Genomic DNA, 25,966 nt, shown 5'->3' on the forward strand with positions numbered 1-25,966 from the left:
CCTATAAAAATCATCTGAAGACACTTTTTGAAAATTTGGTCATCAATAGCACTGTTTGACTTTTCTTCAAAACAGAGTTTTGAAGAACAATCGAAGTTTATCAATATGATGATGAAACTCTGCGGATCATTGCTTTGCAAGGTCATCACTCTGGCCTGCATGGCTTTACTGGACATATTAAAGACCAAATTGTTTAATTCCTAGACCAAATGACCAAAAATGACCTTTGTCTGTTGAAGGACCAGACCTTGACTGTCATGGACTTTGGTGATTATTGACACAAGACCTAAGCCAGCAAGAGCCAAACATGAGGGGAGATGACTAGCATGACCTTCTCCGTCAGATCATGGCATGCCCCTAGCGGAATGCAGCTGAGTGAATGGAGCGGGACACCTAAAAATGAAATGCATAAAGAGTTTTGATCTCTGACGGAGGAGTGACCAAACCGACTCTAACATTGGCTCCAATGGGGGATGGTAGCTCCTTGGAGGTGCCAAGAACAGCAGATCTCTGGAGGAGCTAGACAATGCCTTTTTTCCATTGGGCTCTGGAGTCATCATTTCGACTAACAACACAGGACTCTGACTTATTTATGAAACTGAAATGACCAAGAAATTGACCCAAACTTGACATTGAAATGACTGAAAAACTAACTTGACAGACTGAAACCAAACTGAAATAAAAATGGTATTTACAATGATAGTGGAAGCAACGTTAATAACTCAGCAGTGGTACCACTTGAGCAGCCGACCATTGATCGGCCCTCTTGGACAATCTTCCCCATTCATTTCCTTAAGAAGAAAGGCATTCTGACCCCTATATGCTGCAATCTTGAAAGGACCTTTCCAAAGATTCTCGAACTTTCTATGCTTACCTTTCTCTTCATTCCTTGCATCCCACTTCAGCACCACATGATCCAACTGAAATCTATCTTCCTTTGCTCTTCTGTCATAGATTTTCTTTATTTTCTCCTACAATTTGGATGTGTTCTTGAAAACTTCTTCTCTTGTTTGCTGCAAGTGGACCATTTGATTCAACCTTCTCTGCATGGGATCTTCTTCACTGCCGGCCTCCTGAAGAAGTCTGACTACCGGGGCAACGAGAGAGGTGGGGAATACTGTGTCAACTCCATAAACAAGCTCAAACAGTGACATACCAATGGATTTTTTCCGATTGATCCGATCTGCCCAAAGCGCATGGACCAACCTCTTATTCCAGCTCTTTTTATTTATTTCAAGCAGCTTCTTGATGATGTTGACCAATGATTTATTCGAAGACTCCGCCATTCCATTGCCTTGCGGATGATAGGCAGTTGAATGACCCAAAATGATGTGATATTTATGACAAAATTCTACCATCCTTTTTGATTTGAAAGCTATTGCATTATCGATGATTAACTTATTCAGACAACCAAAGCGAGATAAGATGTTATTTTCAAGAAATGAAATGATTACCGTATCTGTAGCTTGTCTGGTGGGAGCTGCCTCAATCCATTTCATGAAATAATCTGTCGCTGTGAGGATCCATCTATGCTGACCGGAAGAAGCGGGATGAATTTCACCAATGAAATCCAACCCCCACTGCTGGAAAGGAGCGCTCACCTCAATAGGCTTAAGTGGTAAAGGCTATAACTTTTGTTTTCCTTCGAAAATCTGACATTTATGACAACATTTGACCATCTTACATACATCAGCAAACAATGTAGGCCAATAGTAGCCTGCTCTCAGAATTTTATTTAATGTTGACTTCCAAAAAAGGTGACCACAACACTCTCCTCCATGGAAATCCTCCATGACTTTCTTTGCCTCCTCTTCCACCAAACAATTTAACAAAACACCACCGGGATCTTTCCAATACAGCGTAGAATTTAGAATGAAAAACTTGGCAGCCTTCAACTTGAGTGTTCTCGCTTTATTTCTAGTCATGCCGGGTGATGGTGATAGATTTTTTAGCACATATATTATATCTGAATACCATGGGGACAGAACAAACATTTTAGATACCTGAATGGATTATATTTCCTCGTTCTCATCGGACATAGCAGCGATCAGATTTATGTCCAAGGCATGCAAGTTTGATTTGGCCATTAACTTCGCCAACCCCTGTCCTTTGACCAGCTTCGTGGGCTTTATTTCCACATCATATTCTAGCAGGGATGCAATCCATTTGCCTCTTCTTCCTTCCGGATTGGTCTGCACTAGAACATATTTTACAACAGCGTTAGGAACATAGGCCAGAATATGAGAATGTAGAATATATACCCGGAAATCCTTCAATGCTTTCACCAGTTTCAGGGCTTGCTTCTCAATGATGTTGAACTTTAAAGCTGCATCTCTTATAGCCCTGCTGAAGAATGCTATGGGTCTTTCGTGATCATCTCTTTTCTGCAATAATACTGCTGCCATAGTGTGCTTCGAAGCAAATGAAAACAATATGAAATCTTGAGTGTAGTCCGGGCTGACTAGAATTGGAGCTGAAGAAAGGGCCAATTTGACCAAGTTGAAAGATTTTACAGCCTCCTCTGTCCATTTCATTTTGCTATCCTTATTAAGCATGTTGGTAATCTCTCTTAAGTTTTCAGCAAGATTAGGCACAAAGCGACGCAGAAAATTCATCTTACCATTGAACGATTGTATCTCTTTTTTATTCCGGGGCAGATTGATTTGCTGAATTGCTTGCACACGTGCTGGGTCAATACGAATGCCATCTTTTGAAATAATGTGCCCAAGTAATTTGCCTTCCTCCATGGCGAATAAGCTCTTCTTCGGATTCAGTGACAAGCCATATTTTCTGCACTTTTGAAAGATAGTTTTTAGATGGTGCATGTGTTCTTCATCAGATTTGGAAAACACTGTCAAATCATCCAGGTACACCACCGAAAAGAAATCCTTCTCATTTGCAAAATCAAAGTCAATTGCACGTTGAAATGTGGCACCTGCATTCTTTAAACTGAAAGGCATTTTGGCGTAATGAAAGGTTCCCCATGGAGTGGTGAATGCTGTCTTGTCTCGGTCATCCTCATGGAAAGAAATTTGGTTATATCCGGAATAACCATCAAGTAGTGACATACGAGATGCCCCCAGTACTCGCTGAAGTATATGGTCCATCTTGGGCAGTGGATAGTTGTCCTTCAATGAAACTTTATTGAGATTTCTGAAATCAATGCATAAGCGGATCTCACCTGTCTTTTTCTGTACGGGCACCAAGTTAGAGATCCAATATGAAAATCTGATGGGCACAATGATACCTGACTTGTACAGCCTTTTTACCTCCTTTTCAATAGATGGCAACAACTTTGGATTTATCCTTCTCAGCTTCTGTCTGAATGGTTTTTGATTGGGCTTGATGGGTATAGTGTGCTGAATTATATTGGTGTCATATGTCTTTAAGTCAGAATAGTCCCAAGCAAACACATATGCAAATGAAGCCATCAAACTGATGTATTTGTCCTTGATCTTTGGTGGCAATGCTTTGGACAACTTTACCAACTTAGGATTGGCAGTTGTTCTGATGTTGGCCTCTTCTACACCCTTCTCTATTGGCTGCAATGTTGGCTTGCGGGTTACATCATCTTGATCAAAAAGTTCTTCTAGAGGTATCAGGCCTTTAGGAATAATGTTATTCTTCAGCTGCAACACGTCCATTTCATTGATCTATACTTCATCTACACCATTCCCTTTACCATCGTCATTTTCTACATCAATTGAGGTTTCTTTGAACTTGCCTTTGTTTTGAAAAAAATCATTAATCTCCTCATCATCTTGAAACACTTGCCAATATCTCTGATTGTCTGGAATGGTTGGATGATGTTTGACATGGATTTCAAATTTATTGCTAGAATTCATTGGGATTTTCAAACTACTTGCTGCCTTGGCAAGAGCGTCAGCAATACTATTTTGTATACGGGGCACACATGTCAAGGTGTATTATGAAAATAATTTTAGGATGTCTAAAACTGCATTACAGTAGGCCCGCATCCTAGGATGCTTTGCTTGATACTCGCCTCTGACCTGCTTTATTACCAATTCGGAGTCGCCATATACCGAAATCCTTTTAGCATTCAGCTTTCTTAGAATCTTCAGGCCAGCAATCAAAGCTTCATACTCAGCTTCATTGTTTGAACACTCAAAAGCCAACTTGTAAGAGCAAACCCTCACGTTACTAGGCACTTTGTTTGGGGCGGAGAAAGGACTGCGTACCCAAATTCCAATTCCAGCGCCATCATTTCCCACTGCTCCATCAAAATCCATGGTCCACAAGCCTTCTTCCTCCTCTTGCAAGTGCTGGAAATCTATTTGTTGTGCCTTGTCTGCTTGCTATCCATTACTTTTAGCTGATTGCCAACATTGTTATGCTTTTCTTGTCCTTCTTTCTTTAAAATTTCTCTGAAATTTTCTGTTATTTCCAGAATATCATCTGCTTCTACTAACTGACTATCTATATCATTTAAACTATCTGAAAACAAAACAAAAGACTCTAAATCTGTATGTACATAGTTAATTGGATGATTTATGGGTTTCTCCTTGCTTGTGATCATATATTTCATTTTTTGTTCCCGATATAATTTCCTCATTTGTCCAAACACCAGAATCGTTGCATAGGAGAAATCTAGCTGTAGTGTCCCTTTCAATTTCGCTACCCAAGACCTGGAAAGAAGCATCCCAAACCTTGGAGGAATATCTGCTACCACCACATCCATCAAAACATTTTTCATTGGAAGTTGATCCAGACTCACAACCAAGTCTTTGATGAGTCCTATACATCTCACTCTGCTGGAATCAAATGAATAGAGATCATGGTATTGCCGGGTGATGTCCAGACCAAGCTTATCCATGATAGCCTTGGGCATGAGATTGTGAGAGGCTCTGGAATCGAACATGGCATTATGTAACACAAAATCATGCAATCTTAAACTGATATAAAAGGGTGGCACATCGTTATCAGGAGACTCACCATTCGATGCTGGCCCAAAAATCATTTCAGGCTGATCATCTTCTACATTTACCATGTCAGACATTGGGTCCAAATTCAACATCTTAGATACTTGTCCTCTATAACTCCTGTTCTTCATTATTTCAGTCAAGGGGATGGATACTTTTAACTTAGAAATCTTATTCTCTAAGCTAAAATCAGGAGTCTTTTCTACGTCTTTGACTGGGATCTCTTTATTTTCTTTTTCTTTTGATGCAGCTTGCTGCTGTGATTGTTCTGCTGATTTTGATTTGCTGCTCTCCGGACCAACCGCATCCTTTCCTTTTCTTTGTGTAGCTGATGAATCATTCTTTGCTGTCTCAACCTCCTTCTTTTTCTGAATTGTTTTGGCCGGCACATCTCTATTTCTAAGTGAATATCGTTGCTGCTGTGCGGACAGAGCATTCATGTACCCCCTTTGATATTCCTCTGATTCTTCTTCTAAAACAGTGTCACTAGCCAGAATGAAATCCATGTCTTTGTGTGCAGCTGAACTCACCACACACTCCTCTTCTTCGGTAATGTAAGTAGGTATCTCATCTGGAGTAAAGAGGTGGTTTTCTTCACCTATTACATTCCCGTCTTCATCTGACTCCGGTCCATGCACAAAATTCTGCTGCAAAGGTGTCTGTATTGGCTGTTGTGCTGCCTGCTCTTGGGCTCACTGATCTCTCTGTCTTATTCTATATTGTGGCTTCTGCTGGCCACGGAAGTTAGGATTCCTAACTTGTGGCTCAGGCTTGTCAAGTTTCACCCTTTCAAGCATCCGCTCTACCTTTTTGAGTAATTGATCCATTGAAGAAGACTCTTCCTTAACCGTGACTTTCTTTTCTGCTTTCGCTCTAGCTCTTTTGGACAGCAGATTTGCTTCAACGCTGACCGCGATTTTCTGCATGTCTTCCATTGTAGCTGGTTCTCTCTCTCTTAATTGGTAGGCCATATCAGCGTCAAAACCATCTAGAAATTTAATCATAGCCAGTCCCATAGGTGGATTTAGATGATCTAGAATTTCGTTATAAACTGTATTGAATCTAACACAATAATCTTGGACCGACTCACCAGCGTTTCGTTTGATTTGCTCATATTCAGCCAGAATTTGAAGGGGAGTCTTTTTCACTTCCCATCGGTTTAAAAATTGTCTTGTATTTCAGCCAAGGTAGCGATACGTGCAACCGAAAAACCTCTGAACCATTTCCTCACTTCACCTGCAAATGTCTGTACGAAAAGTCTCATTGCCACATTCTCCGCATCGATCTCATGAAGTTCATAGAAGTCTACCATCTTGTCTACATGTTGCTGAGCAGTAATGCTGTTAGGAGTGCCATCAAAAAACGGGATTTTGATTTGATAATCTGAGGGAATATCATCTAGAACTTGGGGCAGAACAAGGGGTGCAAAATGGGCATCCATCACTCTTGGTGGATTGGCCTTGGAGGTGTTGGAGGAGTGTGCATAGTTTGTAAGGGGCTGGCAATTGTAGTTTGAGGCTGTGTCGCAATATAATTATCAATTGATCGATTAGCTCTTTCCATTTCTAGATCTATAAGAAATTGAGGATTGGGGACAGTATAATCAACAACCCTTTCGGACTTAGACTCAAACAATGATATTTCAAACCGTTCGTCAAACTCAAGCTCTTCAAGATACTCAAAAATATCAGGACATGAATGAGACTTGAACACGGGAGTTATGGTGCTTTCTTGACGAAGGAGTCTTGGAATCAAATTGGGATTTTCGTAGATATGAGGAGGATCCGGGTCTGGATTGGCTCTGGTATATCGTCTCGAAGCTAGCGTGCTATTGATAAAAATCACAGGACACAACCAACTTACTCAGCCTATCCAATCCTAAGCTCATCATCCGAAAGCTTAGAATTATTATGAAACAAGGGGATTTGATTTCAGTTTTGTTTCCCCAGTATGGTCACCACTATGTTAGCACCTAAATCTGCCCTAGGCTGAAGGAAGGCAAAATTCAGGGTAACCACAAACCACGCTCAGTCTGGTAGCTAGCCCTACCGGAAAAGGAGAGGGCTCTCTCCGAGTCATGCTCAGTGAATAGATAAGAAAAAAAGGTCTGAGGTGACTTACAGTGGAATATTGATCTTAGGCTAGTAAGTGAATATGGATACAAGAAACAATTTTTCTGAATGACCGAGCTTCTGGGATGGTATGGGACCAACGGTCAGTAAAGAACAAAGAATTTAATACAAAGGCACAGATTACTTCGTTAGGAAAGGCAGGCGGAAAGTGTAGCAATTTAGTTTGGAATAACGCGGAACGGAGAGATTGTTGAGGAGTGTGAAAAGGGCATAGGAACATGAATCCTTTTCAACAGAAGAAGAACACTGAACATGAAATTTTCCCACAGGCAGAGCAATAAAATTGAATTCTACCTAATCTCACTCAGAAAATTTCACTGGGAATGAACATGAATTGAATTATGAAACATAACGAAATACATATGAAAACATAAGAGACACATTTTCTACACTCACAACCACAAGAATCTCATGAAACAGAGCCGCTGCCTTTCATTAATTCTCTGTCAAAAAATATACAGTGAAGAAACAAAGTTTCTTTCCCACAGTCTCCCAGAAGTTACATGCCAACCAACCCTTTGCAAATAGCTTACATACAATATATAGAATATGCCATGAAGAGATAGAATGCCCAAGGGTTGGGGAGTTACTCGAATCATTACAAAATGGAGATGAAGAGCCAACCATCAGCTACAGGTGCAGTGTTACAAACATGACAAATGGCTTGGGTGACCGTTTTCCTTCCTTCGCCACTTGGATAGAAGCCAATCTGGGGAAAAAATAATTTAAATGCTGCCTTAGGTGCCAAAAAACCGAAGTGTAGATGAGCGGGCCCACTTGGAGAAGTCGCGAATCGAAATTTCGCGAAACGGAAGTGTTACACTAAAAAATGTCACCTTGACTACTTACAGTTAGTATGGCTCAAATCAACAGTCATGCTACCCTCTTAGGCAAGTCTCATACCTCTGTTATCCATCTCAAACTCAAAGAAGAGAGAAAGTCTTGTAAAAACTATGTTTATCTCTGGGGTCGCAGGTTCTCTCTAGCCTTACCTACGGGGACGCTGACCATGTTCACAAAATCTGCGTCCATGGACGCTCTGTATGTTAAGGGACAGGTGCGTCCCTCTGTAAAAGGCAAAATGCGCGAGTTTTATCTTGAAAAAGTTACTTGTGGTTACTTCTAGAACATTCTAGAGGTCGGTTTGATGAAATGGATGCGCCTCCAGTTGGTTCATGTATCTCTATTAAGGGGGAACTTATCCCATCAATAAGGGAGCTATCCCACCCAAAGAGGGGGATGATCCCATTGATAGTGGACCTGAATAACCTCTTTACAGCACTATAAATAAAGGCATTGAGCCAGAAGGAGAAGAGGTTGGAGCTATACATTTTCTTTGGGTAAATGCTGCAGGATTTAGGTCTTCCATTAGAGCCTTTGTGAGGAGAGATTGTCTTCACTTGATTCTACTTGGGAGAGGGTGAGCTTTGTCAAAGTAGAGGAAAACCCTTGATGGACCCTGGGAGGAACTTGCACAACACCAAGGCCAGGTTGTAAGAGTTTCTTTGTTTCGTTATTAATACAAACTGGTTTATTTTTTTCAATAGCTTGTGTTAATGAGTTATTTCATGTGTTCCTTGGTCTGCATGTTGAATATATGTTTTATTATATGAAATGCAAGTGCTTGGTAATTGTTTGATTGTTTGTGGTTGCAGGAATTGACTTGAAGGAGGAGCTCATCCGGATCGTCAAGAACGGACTTCAACAACAGCGTTTTGGAATAAGGTAAGCCTAAACACTTGTAGTTTTCATGTTGTAAAAGGTGTATTTAGAGAAAGATCACTCCATTTTGTCTTGTTTGTCATTAGAATGTCTTAGACTTCTAGGAAGGTCAGTCGTGTCCGCACCCTTGACAAATTCCGTGTGACAAATTGGCGACTCCGCTGGGGAATCCATTAATGAGAGAGTCTTTTCCTTTATATGAACTTTGCTTTGAGAAAATCATTTTTATTTTCTGGTTTTTGACTGTGAGAATTAGTATTTGGGTGGCTTAGCTTTAGATTTAGTTAGATTTGGTTTTTCTTCATTTTTCCAGAAGGACGCACCCTCTGAGTACTGCATAGTGCGTCTTTGGACGCGCTGTTGCCGTCTGCACAGAGCGGGGCCGCACCTGTGACAACGGGTTGCCTGCGTCTTCCTGTAAAACTTAAGAAAATTCCATTTTTGCTTTAAATTGCTTTTAGATTTTGTTTTTCCTTAGTGTTTTTTGCCCAGATCCTTTAGTACCCTGTCAAGAATTTTCACCTGAACTAGTTTTGTGAGCTTTGAGTGTTTTAGTGGTTTTCAACGAAGTTTAGACCTAGGGTTTGATTTTTGGAAAGGCTTTGTAGTGACTTTGATAGTAGAAAGTTGTCCAGCCTTAGATCTCTCTGGTTAGTCAACCTTCTTAGAAGTCGGGCCTGTCGTAAAGTCTCCTTTTGTGAGCAACTTTCCATTTGAGTTGTTTTGGGTCAAATTTCGATTTGCTTGTTTATAAAGTATTGATTTCCATTTTACAAAAAGAACAAAAAGATTAGAATTTTGTTTTGACTAGTTTTTGGTTCTGCAATAAGCTAGTCCTTGATTTGATTGTGATCAAGTAAAACACCTTAGAAATAATCATTGTTAGTTTTGGCCTCGTTAAGATTGCTTAGAGTAAATTTGCCCTTAGTTTGCTTATGAGTGCATTTTCATAGATTTTAATAGTCGTTAAGATTGATTTTTGGTTATATTAGATTTATTTGCTTTATTAAAAGAAAAATACAAAAACATCTTCTTTAAAAAGTCTTGTTTCAAGTAGCTTTTTGTTTTTGAAAGAAGAAAAGAGTTTTTTTTTCGTGCATGTAAAGAGAGGTTATGTTTTTATGCTTGGAAAAGAAAAACGAATTGTTTCTTTGATTGTCTTCAATTAAGAAGTTGCTTTTATAAAGATTGCATTCTCTCAACTTTTTAGTTAAGCAATTCATCGAAAAAGTAAAGTAGTGGATAAATCATTCTAGGTGCATTTTGTAGTGGTTTCGAGTCGAGTCAACACACCACTGGTTTCACTTCCATCACCTTTTGACTTTAGAAACAACCTTAAAAGTAACGCTTAAATTAAAATCAATCTAGTAATCTTTATTTTTCTAGGGCTCTGAAACACCAACATAGCTTAGGCTAGGGTCTTGGAGTAGGTGAGTACTTAACTCTCCAAGACTACAAAACCAAACAGATAGTCTATCTTGAGTAGAACAAATCCAATTGTTTCAGTTACATTCTGGGAAAGCTCCTCTTAAAGGAGAAGCACGAGCTCGTGTCCGAACCAGTGAGGGGATCATTCCTCCCTCGTTGGGAACGACGCCAGGCAGTACGTATTACAAACGGTAAACCTCGGATTAACCATTGTCGAGGAGCCAGGGGTCACTTATCGGTAAACCTTGGATTGTTGTCAAGGAGCCGGTAAGGGGATTGGAGCTTGCTACTCTGCCCTTGCGTGCTGTCGGAGTTTAGACTGTTCCCCCAGGTGTAATTGTTGTGATTGGTAACCTTAGTGGCCATAATATCTAGGATTCTACCCAAGGTGACGGTGGAGGGAAGGTCCCACTGTACCTGGAGCAGACGTCGGTTATACTCACTTGGATTTTCTGGGGGGTTCGCTTCACTTCGAGACGGTTAAAGTGGAGGAACTTGGTCCAGTCTATTCATTAAGCAGGTTGCCGGGGTAACTGTTCCACCCACCATTTCTGTACTGAATCCTGCGAGGTTGGGCCTAATCACCAACTAGCGCTTTTGGTCCGGAAGACTACTGTTTGTGTGTGGTTTGACGCTCTAGATTATTTAGGCGTGTGCTTCAAATTTGCTTGGTTCTTTAGAAGACTTTAGGTGGTTTGATTTGAAATTTTTTACTTTGTTTTCGTGTGTTGTAGTTAAAATCTTTAATTGTGGCGGAATTACCGAGACAGTCCCGTAGACTTCGGGGCAAGTCTCCTGAGATTGTTACCGGAATAGATTTGTTAAGAAAACTCCGTAAATCGCGGGGTGAATCTCCTGAAGACATTCCGGGTCATTTAGAAGGGTTAAAGGTCCTTGTAACTCCTCCTAGTGGCAGTAGAGTAGGATCACCTGAAGAAGGAGAGTTTTCCTTGGTAGTCCATCCAGATTACCAAAGTTTAGAAACAGGTTACAATCCCGAAGCAGTTACAGTTTCCGAGCTTGCTGGTAGTTTTTCATCTGCCAGTGAAACAGGCGAAGAACCTGAAATTTCCGAACCTGTTACTCCAACTCCTAGTGTTCCTGATTCACCAAGAATAGAAAGAATTATCACCGAAAATCTTCCTGTTGGATTAATTGCTATAGAAGAACTTGTTCCAGAGGAAGAAATAGGCGTTTCTGATTCTGAAGATCTAATTACCCTTGATCTAAGGGAGCGTGAATCCATCTTTTACAGTCCTCCTAGAAGTGAATCTTGGTACCTTGCATTAACCAATTTTTTAGACAACTCAGTAGGTTTTTCTACACCTCGTACTCCGGTTCCACCTAGAGGAATTCATTCTCCTGTAAATATGTCTGGTCAGTCATCTGTGTTTTCACAAAGTCCTGAATCATTTTTACATGGCGGTCCTTCTGTTCCTACTGGGTATCAATCACTTTCTGGTACCTTTGCGGGAGCATCTCCTCAACCCATTGATCATGGGTTATTAGTTGGAAACAGTGGTAATGTACCATTGAGTATAGGTGACGTTTATATGATGTCAGGTTCAACTCCCATTAACCAACCTCAAGGTGGCCAATTACCGCCTGGGGGGCAACCTTCGTTAATGCCTGGGGGGCAACCTCAAGGTACTTCATTCGTGACTGGGGGGCAACCTCAAGGGTATCAACCCCAGCCTCAATATGTACCCCAAAGTCAACCTCAGTATCAATATCAACCTCAAGGATGGCAACCTCAAGGATGGCAACCCCAAGGGTATCAACCCCAAGGGTATCAACCTCAAGGATACCAACCTCAAGGTCAAGGTCAACCCCAGTATTCGTATTTACCTCAAGGTTATCAACCTACGGGTCAATACCCTGGTCAAGGTTATCAACCACCTCAAGGGCAATCATATGGGACTGCACCTTACAATTATCAACCCTATCCTCAATACGGCTATGGATCTCAGTATCCTCAACCTGTTACGAGTCAATACCCTGGAATGTTAACATGGGATCCGTCACAGGGTCAACAGATGTCGCAACCAAGTATACAGTCGGTACCTCAAGCAGGACAACCTGCAGTTCCTGGTCCACCCCAGCAACCGCAACCTGTCCAGTCAAGTGTTCAGACCCCTGTAACTTCTGTAGTTACTCAGCCGCCAATTGCACCTGGTACTCCACCTCACACGGCTGCAGCAACTACCGCTTCATCTACCATGCTTACTTCTGGAGTATCGGCAGCTCCGGTTTCTACTGTCCCTGTAACCACTCCTCAGACATCTGTACCGTTGTCTGGACCCACGGTTCAAACCACAGTCCAGATGCCTGCAGGCCAACCTGGTACAAGTACGGTTGTTACTACTCAACCTCAATTTGTTCAACCTCCGTACCAGGGACAGTATCAACCTGGGCAAGCTGCCCAACAACCGGTTTACCAGTATCAACCGTATCCTGGGTACACTTATCAACAACCTCAGCAACCCCAGTACGGTCCGGTTAATCCTGGTTTTCCAGGAGGATATAATATCCCAAATGCGACTCCTGTTCCTAGTTATCCTGGATATCCTCCTCCTGGGGCTGGTATTGTGACTCAGAGTTTTAGAGATCCTAACCGGCAGTTACCGTTTATTGCGACTTTAGATTTACCCGACTTGACGCGCCTAACGAACGATCCAATTCAATATCTTCAGTTCTGGCCGCCAATGCCAAATAAGTTGCCCAGCGATATACCCAAGTTCGAAGGTAAGTCTGGAGAGGATCCGTCTAATCACGTGATGACTTACCACCTCTGGTGTGCATCAAATTCCATCTCAGATGATTCCATCCGCTTACGTCTTTTCCAGCGTACACTCATTGGTCTCGCAGCCAAGTGGTACATTGAGTTACCACGGGCCTCTTTTTACAACTTTAGCCAGTTAGCTACCTCGTTCTTAACTCATTTTCAGTTACCAGTCAGATACGATAATGGTACAGAATTATTAACTTCGCTAAAACAATCGACATCCACGTACATTTCTGATCACATCCATGAGTGGAGACGTCGAAGAAGATTAGTGAAAGTTTTTATCCCGGACCAAATCTTAGCTGAATGGTTTGTCAAATCATTATTACCAAGAATTACTGAAGATGTAGCTAAGGCCGGAGTAGTTACTGAGGAGCAAGTCATTGCTCAGGCACAATACCTTGACTTAGTTTACACTCAGTCGGGTACGTTACACGAGAAAATTCCGGATCTTCCAAAGTCAAACCAAATCGCTGCTGCTCCTTCGGGATCTCATGCCGCTGATGGTATGATTGGTATCGTGACTACGAAGAGTAAGAAGAAGTCTTCCAAGGCCTCCAATACTCCAATTATCACTTTGCCTGATTCTCCGACAGGAGAGTCTTCTCCTCCTGAACTTACCGCCGACATTCACGCTGTAGAGTCATCTACGGCCAAATCAAAAAACGGTGGAAAGAAGAAAGGAAAGAAGAAGGCTAAAGCAGACAAGGCTCCAAAGGAGAAAACGGAAAAGTCGGAAACCAATGACGAAAAACGCAAACCTCGATATCCTTGTCTTATTTGTGAAGAAGATCATTTTACGAGAGACTGCCCTCATCGGGCCGAGGTAGTGAAAATAGTCAAAGGTTCTCCCACTCCTGCTGTGTTAAAAAATCCATTTCCAGAGCAGGAGAATAAGATGATAGGTTCTTCTTCGAATGCCAGTGAAGAACCCATTTTGATGATGTCTCATGTCAGGATTGCGACTCGATCGCAAGATTATGGTAGTAAGGCTCCTGTTGATGGTAAGGAAGCAGAATCTTCTCACTCTAACCCATCAACCTCAGCTCCTGGTTCCGATCCACTACAGATCGAAAAACCTAACCCAGACTTAGTGATTAAGCCGCCCGCCAAGGGTGTACTTCGAAGGTCTGCTTTCAATCCACATGCGAGAGCAGCCCAGAATTACAACATTGTTGAAGACTTAGCTGTTTCACCTTCAGCAATGTCGGCACTCGAAGTGCTGCAATCATGTCCAGCGCAACGAAAATTGCTTTTGTCGGCTATTGGAGCTGTCGATGTTCAGGACCCGAACCTAATGATCTTTGATCTAGAAAGTAGTACACCGCGTCTCCCCCATCAAATGGCTTTCCAAATTCCAGTGATAGTCAAAAACAGGCCTATTCATCGGACTGTGATTGATGAGGGAGCTTCTACGTGTATTATGTCGATTCAATGTTGGAGATCGCTTGGTTCTCCTTCGTTGAACCAATCCCCCACCATCCTTAAGGCCTTTGATGGCCGTGGGTTCCGTCCGTTTGGTATTCTACAAGAATTGCCTATAGGGGTCGAAGGTAAAACCGTTAGTCTGGATGTGGAAGTGGTTGATGCCCCTCTAGACTACAACCTTCTTTTGGGTCGAAGTTGGTCATATGCTATGACAGCGGTCGTTTCATCGGTCTTCAGAGTCATTAAGTTTCCACATAACGGTAAGATCGTGACTATTGATCAGCTGACATACTTTTCATCCGACCCAACCTCTTCAGAAACTATCCAGCATGTTGGTAAAACGACAATCCCTTATAGGGACATTGGTGTAGGTTTAGTTAAGGATTCCGGTTTACTGGGAACTTTTCCTCTCCCTCCACTCAATGCAGACCCTTCGTTTGCAACAATTCATATGATCACGTCAGAAAACATTATTTATGATGATCCTTGGTATGTTCCATCTGACTCTGAGCTAGACTCACTCGGTGATGTTATGCCGTTGAGTCCGTATGAGATTGCTTATGAAGCTCTTATGTCTTTTACCGATTTCATTCAACCGAAACCGACCAAATGAATGTGGTCAGTGAAGAGTCACTTTTCACCTCACCCTTAGAACGGATAACGTTTCCCGAAGAAGTGTCATCTGACGAACAACTTCGCGAAATCCTAAGTGTAGATGATCTACCATGGGAAGATCTCCATCACAGATCTTCGTTTTTACCTAAGGATGATGCATTTGAAAATGATTTTTCATCTATCTTTACCGCTGAATATGTCAAAGACGCTCAGGATCCAACGAAACATTCTGATTCAGAGCTGAATTTAGGGAATATTTCTCGTACTATTCCCATTGATATTTCAGTGAAGCCCGGAATCGAGGAGAACATTCATATAGGTGCCGCATGTACTGAAGAAGAAATCCAAACTTACAAGGCCCTATTCCAAGAATTCCGCGACGTGTTTGCCTGGTCTTACGAGGAAATGCCGGGAATTGATCCTGCCATTGTTGTTCATGAAATCAAAACCTACCCGGATGCTAAACCCATTCGGCAACGGTTGCGTCAGATTCACCCTCGAAAAGCGGCTGCGATTAAAGCAGAAGTCGAAAAGCTGTTGAAAGCAGGTTTCATTTATCCGATCCCGTTAACGGATTGGGTATCGAATATTGTTCCCGTCAATAAAAAACAAGGAACAATAAGAATCTGTATCGACTATAGGGATATCAATCGAGCTTGTCCAAAAGACAACTATCCTACGCCTTATATCGATCAAATTATTGATGATTGTGCCGGAAGTGAGATGTTTTCCTTCATGGATGGTTTCTCAGGCTATAATCAAATCAATATTCTACCTGCCGACCAACCAAAAACGGCATTCATTTGTCCATGGGGGACATTTGCTTATTGCAAGTTACCTTTTGGACTTAAGAATGCCGGGGCCACTTTTCAACGGGCGATGTCTTATGCATTTCATGACATCAAGCACATTGTGCAACCCTATCTCGATGATTTGCCTGCTCATTCTTTACAACGAGCTGATCACCTTGTCCACCTACGAGCAATCTTTATGAGGTGTAGGCATTATCGAATTCGGTTGAATCCCCACAAGTGTGTTTTCTGTATAGAAACAGGTCGATTGCTGGGATTTGTTGTTTCAAAAGCCGGCATTCGCGTCGATCCCTCGAAAGTCGAGGCTATCATCAAATTGCCTCCTCCTTCGAGTTTGCGCCAACTCCAAAGTTTGCAAGGGAAAGCGAACTTTTTACGCCGATTCATCCCAAACTACGCCGAGGTCACTAAAGGTTTTACACGGTTGTTGAAACAGAACGCACAATTCTTTTGGGACGAGATTGCCCAACAATCTTTTGATGCACTGAAACACGCGTTGACCCATGCACCGTTATTGCATCCTCCCAACTACAACCAGGACTACTTCTTATACCTCGCAGCTTCGCATTCCACCATTGGAATGGTGTTAGTTCAAGAAGATGAATTCAAAGCAGAGCATGTGATATATTATCTTAGTAGAACCTTAAATCCCACTGAGTTAAAATATTCGCATGTGGAGAAATTGGCCCTGGCAGCCGTTCAAGCTGTCCAGCGTTTTCGTCACTACATTCTTCTCCGCAAGACTACAGTTATTTCGGATTGCAACCCTATGATTTATATTTTGACAAAACAACTGCTAGGGGGCAAGTACTCTAAATGGATTGTTATCCTGCAAGAGTTCGACTTGGAGTTCGAGAAGTCCAAGTCTAAGAAATCTTTAGTTTTTGCGGAATTGATGTGTGATTTCCCGAGTGCTGACACAGAGACTGTGGCAGAGGAGTCCATTGCGGACGAATCTTTGTTTCTTATTAGCACTTTAGATCCGTGGTATGGGGATATAATCATCTATCTCCAAACCCAAACCTTTCGGCCTGAAGCTTCCAAGGAAGACCGTCGAAAAATTCGGTTTCGATCCCAGCAATACAGAATTATTGGAGATACACTTTATCGCCGGGGGGCAGACTTAGTTTTTCGACGTTGTTTAACTCACGAAGAGGCTGAGAGAGTTTTGAATGATTGTCACTCTGGAGCATGTGGCGGTCATATGTCTGGGTATGCCACAGCTCAGAAGGTGTTGCGCGCTGGCTATTTCTGGCCGTCTATGTTTAAAGATTGTATCCTTGCTGTCAGAACATGCCACAACTGTCAAGTGTTTGATCGAAAGATGCGCGCTCCACCTGCTCCTCTCCACCCTATAATTGCCGCTGGTCCATTCGCCAAATGGGGCATTGACTTTATTACTTGTAACCCTCACTCGGCCGGGGGGCATGCGTATATCATCCTCGCGGTTGATTATTTTACAAAATGGGCCGAGGCGATGCCTACATTCGACGCAAGCGGCAAGACAGCTGCAGTTTTCGTATTCAATCATATCATAACTAGGTTTGGTGTCCCACAAGCAATCATTACTGACCATGGGAGCCATTTTCGAAACGTCATGATGACTGAGCTTACAAGCCAGCTTGGTTTGCGCCACGATAGCTCTACTCCTTATTATCCGCAAGCCAACGGTTTGGTTGAGTCAATCAACAAAGTTCTAGTCATCATGATTCGACGGATCATTGGTATCCATCGAACGAATTGGCATAACATGTTATTTTCGGCGCTATGGGCATATCGAACTTCAGTGAAAAATTCAACAGGTTTCACCCCTTTCCAGCTAGTTTATGGCTTAGAAGCTGTGTTACCTATTGAATGCGAAATCCCATCACTTCAAATGGCTGTCGAATTACTTCCAGCTACTTCCGAAGAGGAGAAACGGTTATTATACTTGGCTAAATTAGATGAGACTCGACGTGACGCTACTTTAGCTATCGAGACTCACGCGAAACGAATGAAAGCTCAGTACGATAAAAATGTAACCCCTCGAAGTTTTTCGGAAGGAGACCTAGTACTATTATATGATCAAGCTAACGATAAGCTAGGTGCCGGAAAATTCGTTCCCATGTGGCATGGGCCCTACATTGTAAAGCGAAAGCTAGCAAAAGGGGCTTATGAGTTAGTTGATTTTGATGGGGACTCTTTGGGTAAACCCAGAAATGGACTTTACCTAAAGAGGTATTATGCTTAAAATGATGGGTATGGAGAAATTTTTAGATAGGTTAGATTTCCTTTCTAGCTAGCAAGTGTGTTAGTTTAGTCAGTGTGCTTAGCTTAGCGAGTGTGGTTTTTCGTCATTATTCTGGCTTATCTTGGTTTTACTCTTGATATTGTAGATGTCGACGCCTCTCCAAACATACATTGGATTTGCTGATGGTGCTTGTCGTAATACACGGAATATCTCTTCCGCAGCTTGGGTTATCTATTCGCCCTCTGACGAGTTAGTTTCTATGCATGGGGTAAGCCTCGGTCAAACAACGAATAACATTGCAGAATACAGTGCAGTGGTTGAATTATTATCCGAATCTATTTCATTTGGAATTCGACGTTTGATAGTGAGGTTAGATTCTGAACTTGTTGTATTACAGCTTAATAGAGTTTATGCCATTAGAAATCCTGTGTTATTAAGGTTGTTTTTGAGAGTGCGTCTCTTGGAACGTGAATTTGATTACATTGAATATCAACATATTCCAAGGTCCCTGAATACATTAGCAGATGCAATTGCTTCTCGAGTGTTGGACAGACATTTATAATAATCATGCAAGTAAATTTAAAAACATTTCATCATACATGTTAAACAAGATAAGCCGGTAATAGTGATATATATAGATAGAAGTGTGTCAAAAAATATATACATCGTCTTCGATCATAGGTTTAAAACACCTTATGATCGGCAAAATGATAGTACACAAAGTCAAAAATGTCACATACAAAAGTGACTAGTCAATCACTGGTGGTGCTCTCTGTACGACACCACTGCGCGGGCTACCTTACGCAAAAATCTCCTAAACGGTCCAGGGACCGCGACTACGAAGCGCTGAAGCCTGATAGGAATGTCGTCCATAGTAGTCTCAGGTATATCTGCCGTGAGACGCTCTAGATCATGCTCCAACTCAGCTAGTACTTCTGCTGTCGCATCCTGTGGGGCCGGTACCGGTGCAGCTGGATGTAGTCTATCATAAGGCCGGAGGTTGGCTGGACGCTGTGGACCAACATCTGCATTTTGAAAAAAGTTTACTATTAATTTTGAGACGATATATATAAAAAATACAAAAAATACATAACTAGAAAACTTGTGAAAATAAAAAGTACCTCTGTCGTCCCATTGTTCTCCCTGTGGAAGAACCATGTCCGGATCACCTCTGAAATCCATTCCGGCATACGGAAAGTCCTGTATCACAAAAAGCTGGCCCTCTAACCAGTCAAAATAACTATCTGAGAATCGAACTACTGTCGCGCCCTCGTCAGGATGCCGGGCCATCACCGCAACCCATCGTATCAGCTTTGGCTGCTGGGGACCCAAGATATCAACAGTGAGTTGCTGAGGGATCAGCATTGGAATTCTCTCCAAGGCAAAGCTCACGACTATAGGCCCATATCCAAAAGTCTTTAGTCGTCCGTTCTTTGCCTTGGTCAGTTGGCTCTTCATATGAGCCGACACAGCTTCACACCAGTTGAAAATGGTGCCTTGGTAACAGTCAATTGCCATCCGCATTTGGGATCCGGAAGCAATGTGTAAAGCGGCCGCGCCGCAAATTCTGGTAACCGTGAACGCTATGACTTTGAGTTCCGGTAGAGTGATGTGTTTTATCTCTATGCCTTTTGAATGGTGAGCCCCACGTGTGCACCAATCCTCGCGGAGACTATCAAGGGATTGGCCACCCGGCCTAGTCCCCGCAAGACTGAGTTGCTCACCTCTGTTTGGCAAGCCAGTGAGAAAGTATACATCCGAGGGCTCTATCTCGAGCTGGTGCCCTCCTATGTAAAAGCATTGTTCTTGTACGTTCCATCGCTCAACCAGCCATTCCAAGAATCTTACCTGGCCCCTCATGCCCGGTATGGTCCAATATTTGTATAATCCGCATGCTCTTAGGGCATCCAGGGAAGGTTGATGATTTATTGCAGCTTCATCTTCCTCTACATGCTCTCTTTCTCTCCAGTCTAACATGATTAATGCCCTGCATATCAAAAATAGCAATTAGAAATTGATTTGGGAATTTTTGGTGGTTTTTTGAGAGAGTTGGGGTTTTGAAATGCGCGTTTCTCGGAGGACGCACCCCGGCTTTGTAGCACAGGGCGCCCGGACGCAGCTGGCCTGAAGGCGGGCTGCGTCTTCCGACCGTTTTCCCGTATGAGAAAAAGTCGGGGGACGCAGGTCACCCGAAGGGCACCTGCGTCCGCCGAGAGGCGCATTCCAAAACCAAAACCCCCCAAAAAATGAAACTAAGACCTAAAAATTAATTCTAAACGGATAGAAATGCAGAGTAGGATGTGTAAAATACCTGGATGAGACGGCGTTCGATTCCGACGGTCAGATTTTCCGCAGCGACCACGGGAAGTTTCTTGTCAAAAGCTCCTTTTTCAACCTCAACAGTGAAACGGTAAAAATGACATGGTAAAAGGTCTTTTTATAGGTTTTTTGGATGAATTAGTTCATTTTTTACCATGAAAAGATGTTTTTGAATGTATTTTTGCCTATTTTAAACAGGTATGAGTAATGTGTTGCTTTTGTGCAGGACAAAGGGATTTCGAGGGAAATTGTAATTTTTCACAAACAAAAATATCAGAGTCATCTTTTAAGCCCTTTTCTGACTCCTAAAACATGAAAAGATCGCCGAGTGTTTCTTTTTCACTCGTTAAAACGGAATTAAAAGACGGTCCCCTTTTAGCTCTTTTCTGACCGCAAAATCAGGAAAAGATTGCCGGGTTTTTGTCGTTTCGAACTCGATAAGGAAATAAAACGACGTGTCCTTGATCGCTTTTTACTTTTCAGGTCAACGACACTATTATGAAAGTACTCCTTGGTCGCAAGATCAAGCGGTTCCCCCAGGTATTATTTTATACTTTTTCGGGCTTGAGGGACACAAATATACGAAAAAGTTCAACGTGGAGTCTTCTTTAGTTTTTTCAGACTCTCTAAAATTGAAAAACGCCGAGTTTCTCCTATACTGGGCTCGTTAAAACTTTTACAGTAGAGGACCTGTTCAATTACAAACAGGAACGAACCACTCCTTCCTAGGGTTCGAATTTAAACTAGGTTGGACTCGTCCGAAGGATGAGCTTATAATCAAGCATATGTTATCCTCCTCAAGCTTGTTAAAAATAAAGAGGTACTTGCCAGAAATGGTGGGGGAAAAGAGAGAAGAATGAACCTGTTTGTCACCTTTTGTCTCAGAAGAAACTTTATTACCACTCTTGAACACGACACTTTTCATTCACCTGGGTTGGGAAATCTTTTACCTCACAGTTGACCAAATCACTTTGAAAGTCTTTAACCGGGTTTCGGGGATTAACTTTGAGTTATTCGTCACCAAGCCATCTGTTGTGTCGTTATGTGTTCAAGAGGTCTGCAAGCAAAACTTTCATCTGCAAAATACTTGTCATCCATTTGACCATCCCTGAGTCAGTCCTTACAGCAACATTTCTTCAACTTGAACAATGATTTCGTGTTGCGGGCTTGCCTGCAACGGGTCGCTTTCTATCGACATCGACACATTATCTAGAAAGATGACTTAGGAATCGACAGTACCTTGAAGTCTGCATGCATCAATGGCAGGTTTCTCGCCTTTGACGTCAGTTTACATCATTGACTTTCGATCAAAGGATTCCGTGAAGTGTTCGACATCAAAACATCTATTCACATTTCACGGGTTGTGCTTGGTACTTTGAGAACCATTGACATTACTGGTGGTTTCTCTCACGCTTGTTAACAGTTTACATCATTGACTGGTAATCAAGTGGTTTCTATCATGTTCGACATCGAATCATTTAATCACATGGCTAGAATCGTACCAATTCGGGAAGTAGAAGTGAAGACCCTGGATCTAGTTTCTACCATCCAGGCTGCGAGGAGTTTTGTATTCATTATCTATGTAGACTAATCATAAACAGATGGCTGCGTCCATACTGTGTCTACAAAAGTCTATTAAAATGATGTACTGCAAGATCATTCCTGTATCAGAATAGTTAGTCCATTAGTTAAAGTTTTGAATCTGAGTATGGGAATGCCTACCTCAGTGATGATATAATCTTATCCATGTATTTTGTGTTGAAAATTGCAGGTTCCAACCAGGCCATCCACAAGACAATCCTTGAAATGATAAAGCGCTTCACCCTTCCTAGAATTACAAAACCCTACTCTATTCCAGGCTTCGCACTTTAGGGGGCAATCTGTTACACTAAAAAATGTCACCTTGACTACTTACAGTTAGTATGGCTCAAATCAACAGTCATGCTACCCTCTTAGGCAAGTCTCATGCCTCTGTTATCCATCTCAAACTCAAAGAAGAGAGAAAGTCTTGTAAAAACTATGTTTATCTCTGGGGTCGCAGGTTCTCTCTAGCCTTACCTGCGGGGACGCTGACCATGTTCACAAAATCTGCGTCCATGGACGCTCTGTATGTTAAGGGACAGGTGCGTCCCTCTGTAAAAGGCAAAATGCGCGAGTTTTATCTTGAAAAAGTTACTTGTGGTTACTTCTAGAACATTCTAGAGGTCGGTTTGATGAAATGGATGCGCCTCCAGTTGGTTCATGTATCTCTATTAAGGGGGAACTTATCCCATCAATAAGGGAGCTATCCCACCCAAAGAGGGGGATGATCCCATTGATAGTGGACCTGAATAACCTCTTTACAGCACTATAAATAAAGGCATTGAGCCAGAAGGAGAAGAGGTTGGAGCTATACATTTTCTTTGGGTAAATGCTGCAGGATTTAGGTCTTCCATTAGAGCCTTTGTGAGGAGAGATTGTCTTCACTTGATTCTACTTGGGAGAGGGTGAGCTTTGTCAAAGTAGAGGAAAACCCTTGATGGACCCTGGGAGGAACTTGCACAACACCAAGGCCAGGTTGTAAGAGTTTCTTTGTTTCGTTATTAATACAAACTGGTTTATTTTTCTCAATAGCTTGTGTTAATGAGTTATTTCATGTGTTCCTTGGTCTGCATGTTGAATATATGTTTTATTATATGAAATGCAAGTGCTTGGTAATTGTTTGATTGTTTGTGGTTGCAGGAATTGACTTGAAGGAGGAGCTCATCCGGATCGTCAAGAACGGACTTCAACAACAGCGTTTTGGAATAAGGTAAGCCTAAACACTTGTAGTTTTCATGTTGTAAAAGGTGTATTTAGAGAAAGATCACTCCATTTTGTCTTGTTTGTCATTAGAATGTCTTAGACTTCTAGGAAGGTCAGTCATGTCCGCACCCTTGACAAATTCCGTGTGACAGGAAGCAAATTTGGCAATTTTTCCTCCGTGCGCCGTGCCATTTTCTTTGTGCGCCGCGCTAATTTGGGGCCTGTTTTGGGGCACTTGCAGGTGTCAAAAATGTGCCCAAGTGGGCTTGTTGGAAAGCCTGTCCTGTCCACTTTCTAAATCAACTAGAATTTTTGAATTTGGTGCTCATTTGCCCCTCCAAATCTTCATTCTCCCAAGGTTGCTTCCTGTGTGTCAAAAAAGGGGCAGAGAGGCCATTTTTTGGGTGTTTTTGACCTCCTGGAGACTCAGATCTTGCCCAAATTTATTGTCCAAGCACTAGTAGTCGTGATTTTCCATGTTGAATCCAAAAATTCAAACCATTCTTCATTTGGAGCTCCCAATTTTTAGCGCCGCGCCACAGGGAGAAAAAACCTGTGTTTTGCCCAAAAATTTGTCATGTGACCAAAAATTCCCCAAATTCCTTGAAATTTGGGCTGGATTTTCTCTATGGAGTGCTATGATGTGCCAAGGAAGCCTTAGACAAGATTCGAAGCCGATCTTTCTCTTTTTCCTCTTTTGCCTTTCTTGTTGCTTTCCTCAATTTTGCCTTCAAGCTCTTTATTCGGGCCTTTGCACTCATGTTTTGTGCCCTGTAATGGAAAGCCATGTGTCTCAGTAGAGCAAGGTCCTTGTTGGCCTTGTCCAGCAGCCTCTCCAAGTGCATGTTGACTCTCTCGAGATTGGCCTCCCGATCCTCATTGATCTCTTGCTCCAATGATGTGAGCTCAACTCTTCTCCTTTGAGCAACTTGGCTATGCTCACGAATGTTTTGCAGCTCCATAATCGCCTGCCGATCCTCTAGCTATTTGTTTCTCTGCTCCAGGTACTTCATGTTCCACTTGGCCCTCTCCAGGTCAAGGGATAAGGCCTCAATCACTGATTTCTGCTCCTGGATGATCTCTGTAAGCTCTGCATTTGTTGGTTCTGTATACGTCTCATCATCATGGAGGAGAATGAATTCAGTCTCTCATTCACCTGATGGCCCTTCATCCTGCACTGGCTCTTTACCCCTGCCTTGCTCCTGTGATGCTGATGTCGGAAGCGAGGCCCCTTCCACCCCGGGTGGAGATAAAACTCGCTTTGCCGCCGCAAACAAATGTCTACTACCTCTCTAATAGGTGATGAATACTGGCATAGTAGCAGTCTCATGGCGCTCATACTAATGTTATGGACCACCTATCTCATGCTCTACCTCTGATACTACTTGTGGAGCGCTGAAGAAGTCACGGGAGATGAATTCCTCCCAAGCAATACCCTGCAATCCCAACTGATGATCCACCAAAATCCGGATAAGAGCAAAGTGATAAACACTGTTGAGCTGCTGCTGAGGGGTCTTATGATGCATGAAACTTTTCATCCTCTCTATGTTCTCGCAAATGAAAAATGGGAGGTTCATTATCCGCACTCTGGTAAAGTGCATGAGCAACCTGATGTGATAGGCATATAGGCAAGAAAACCTCCCCTCACAACTGAAGTACTTCATGATCAATTTCATGAGCGGGCATACTCATCTTTCAAAAATCTGAATGGGAAGACTCTCGTGAGATGCCTCAAACAACTAGCCTTAATGTAAGGCTCATAATGATGCCTATCCACCTTCTTCTTCTTATGCCATTGTTCTCCAACATTTGGTATGCCTATTACCACTGAGATAGTTTTGGGTGTCAATGTGAAGGTGACCCCGGCCAAGGTAGACTGACCTCCATGTAGGTGAAGCACAAAAAGATGGGCCAACTCATGATGAACTCTAACATTTGCCACCCTTTGACAAAATTCAAAACATGCTAGGTGCTGGAAACATGACATAGCAAGCGGGCATGCCTGCAACTCAGTGAGGGTGTTTGGCTCATCCCTAACATGTTTGCCACTCCTATGATGTCTCCTGGGATCCTGTTCTCCTGAAGCTGTATCACTATGAGTTTCCACCTCATACTCTGATGAACCCTCAGATGCCATGACTGCTGTTTATAAACTGTATTTTAGGTTGCCCCTTTGATGATGGTGAAGCTGGGTGTTGTTTGTGATATCTTCCACCAAGGGGAACAATGAAACAAGGGAGTATTAGGAGGGGAGTAATGTAATGGGAATAGGGGTTATAGGGAGAATTTTGTTTAGGGATTTGTAGGGATTTTGGGTATTTTGATAAGTTATGGTTTGGGGTTTTTATTGAGCAATAGGATGAGGGGAAAGGGAATATGAGTTTGGTAGTGTTAGGGTAGTGATAATAGGAAAAATGGCATAAGGGAATAAGGAACAGGGGTAGGGTAGGGAATATAAAAACCTTGGCAGCAACAACACAATGGCCCAACCCTAGCAAGATGGTTTCTTGGTGTCTTTTGTGGTTGCTTTAAGAGTTTTGTTTCATTTCAATCATGGGCATAAAAACCACCATATCTTTATCCAATTTGATGAACAAGTGAGTTTGAGAGCCTACCTTGAAATTAGAGGGGCTTCACCAAAGATTTGAGGGAGTTTTGGAACATTCTGGGCGCTTTGTCTTTGTGCACCACGCGCAAAGCCCAGTGCGCCACGCTGGTTAGAAATTAACACTGCGAGCAGGCTCTGTGTGTGCCGCGCACCCTTAAACTTC

This window comes from Pinus tabuliformis, chromosome 2_2, assembly GCF_031772625.1.
Source record: "Pinus tabuliformis cultivar Carrire ecotype Pingquan chromosome 2_2, CPIR1, whole genome shotgun sequence".
Taxonomy (NCBI): Eukaryota; Viridiplantae; Streptophyta; class Pinopsida; order Pinales; family Pinaceae; genus Pinus; species Pinus tabuliformis.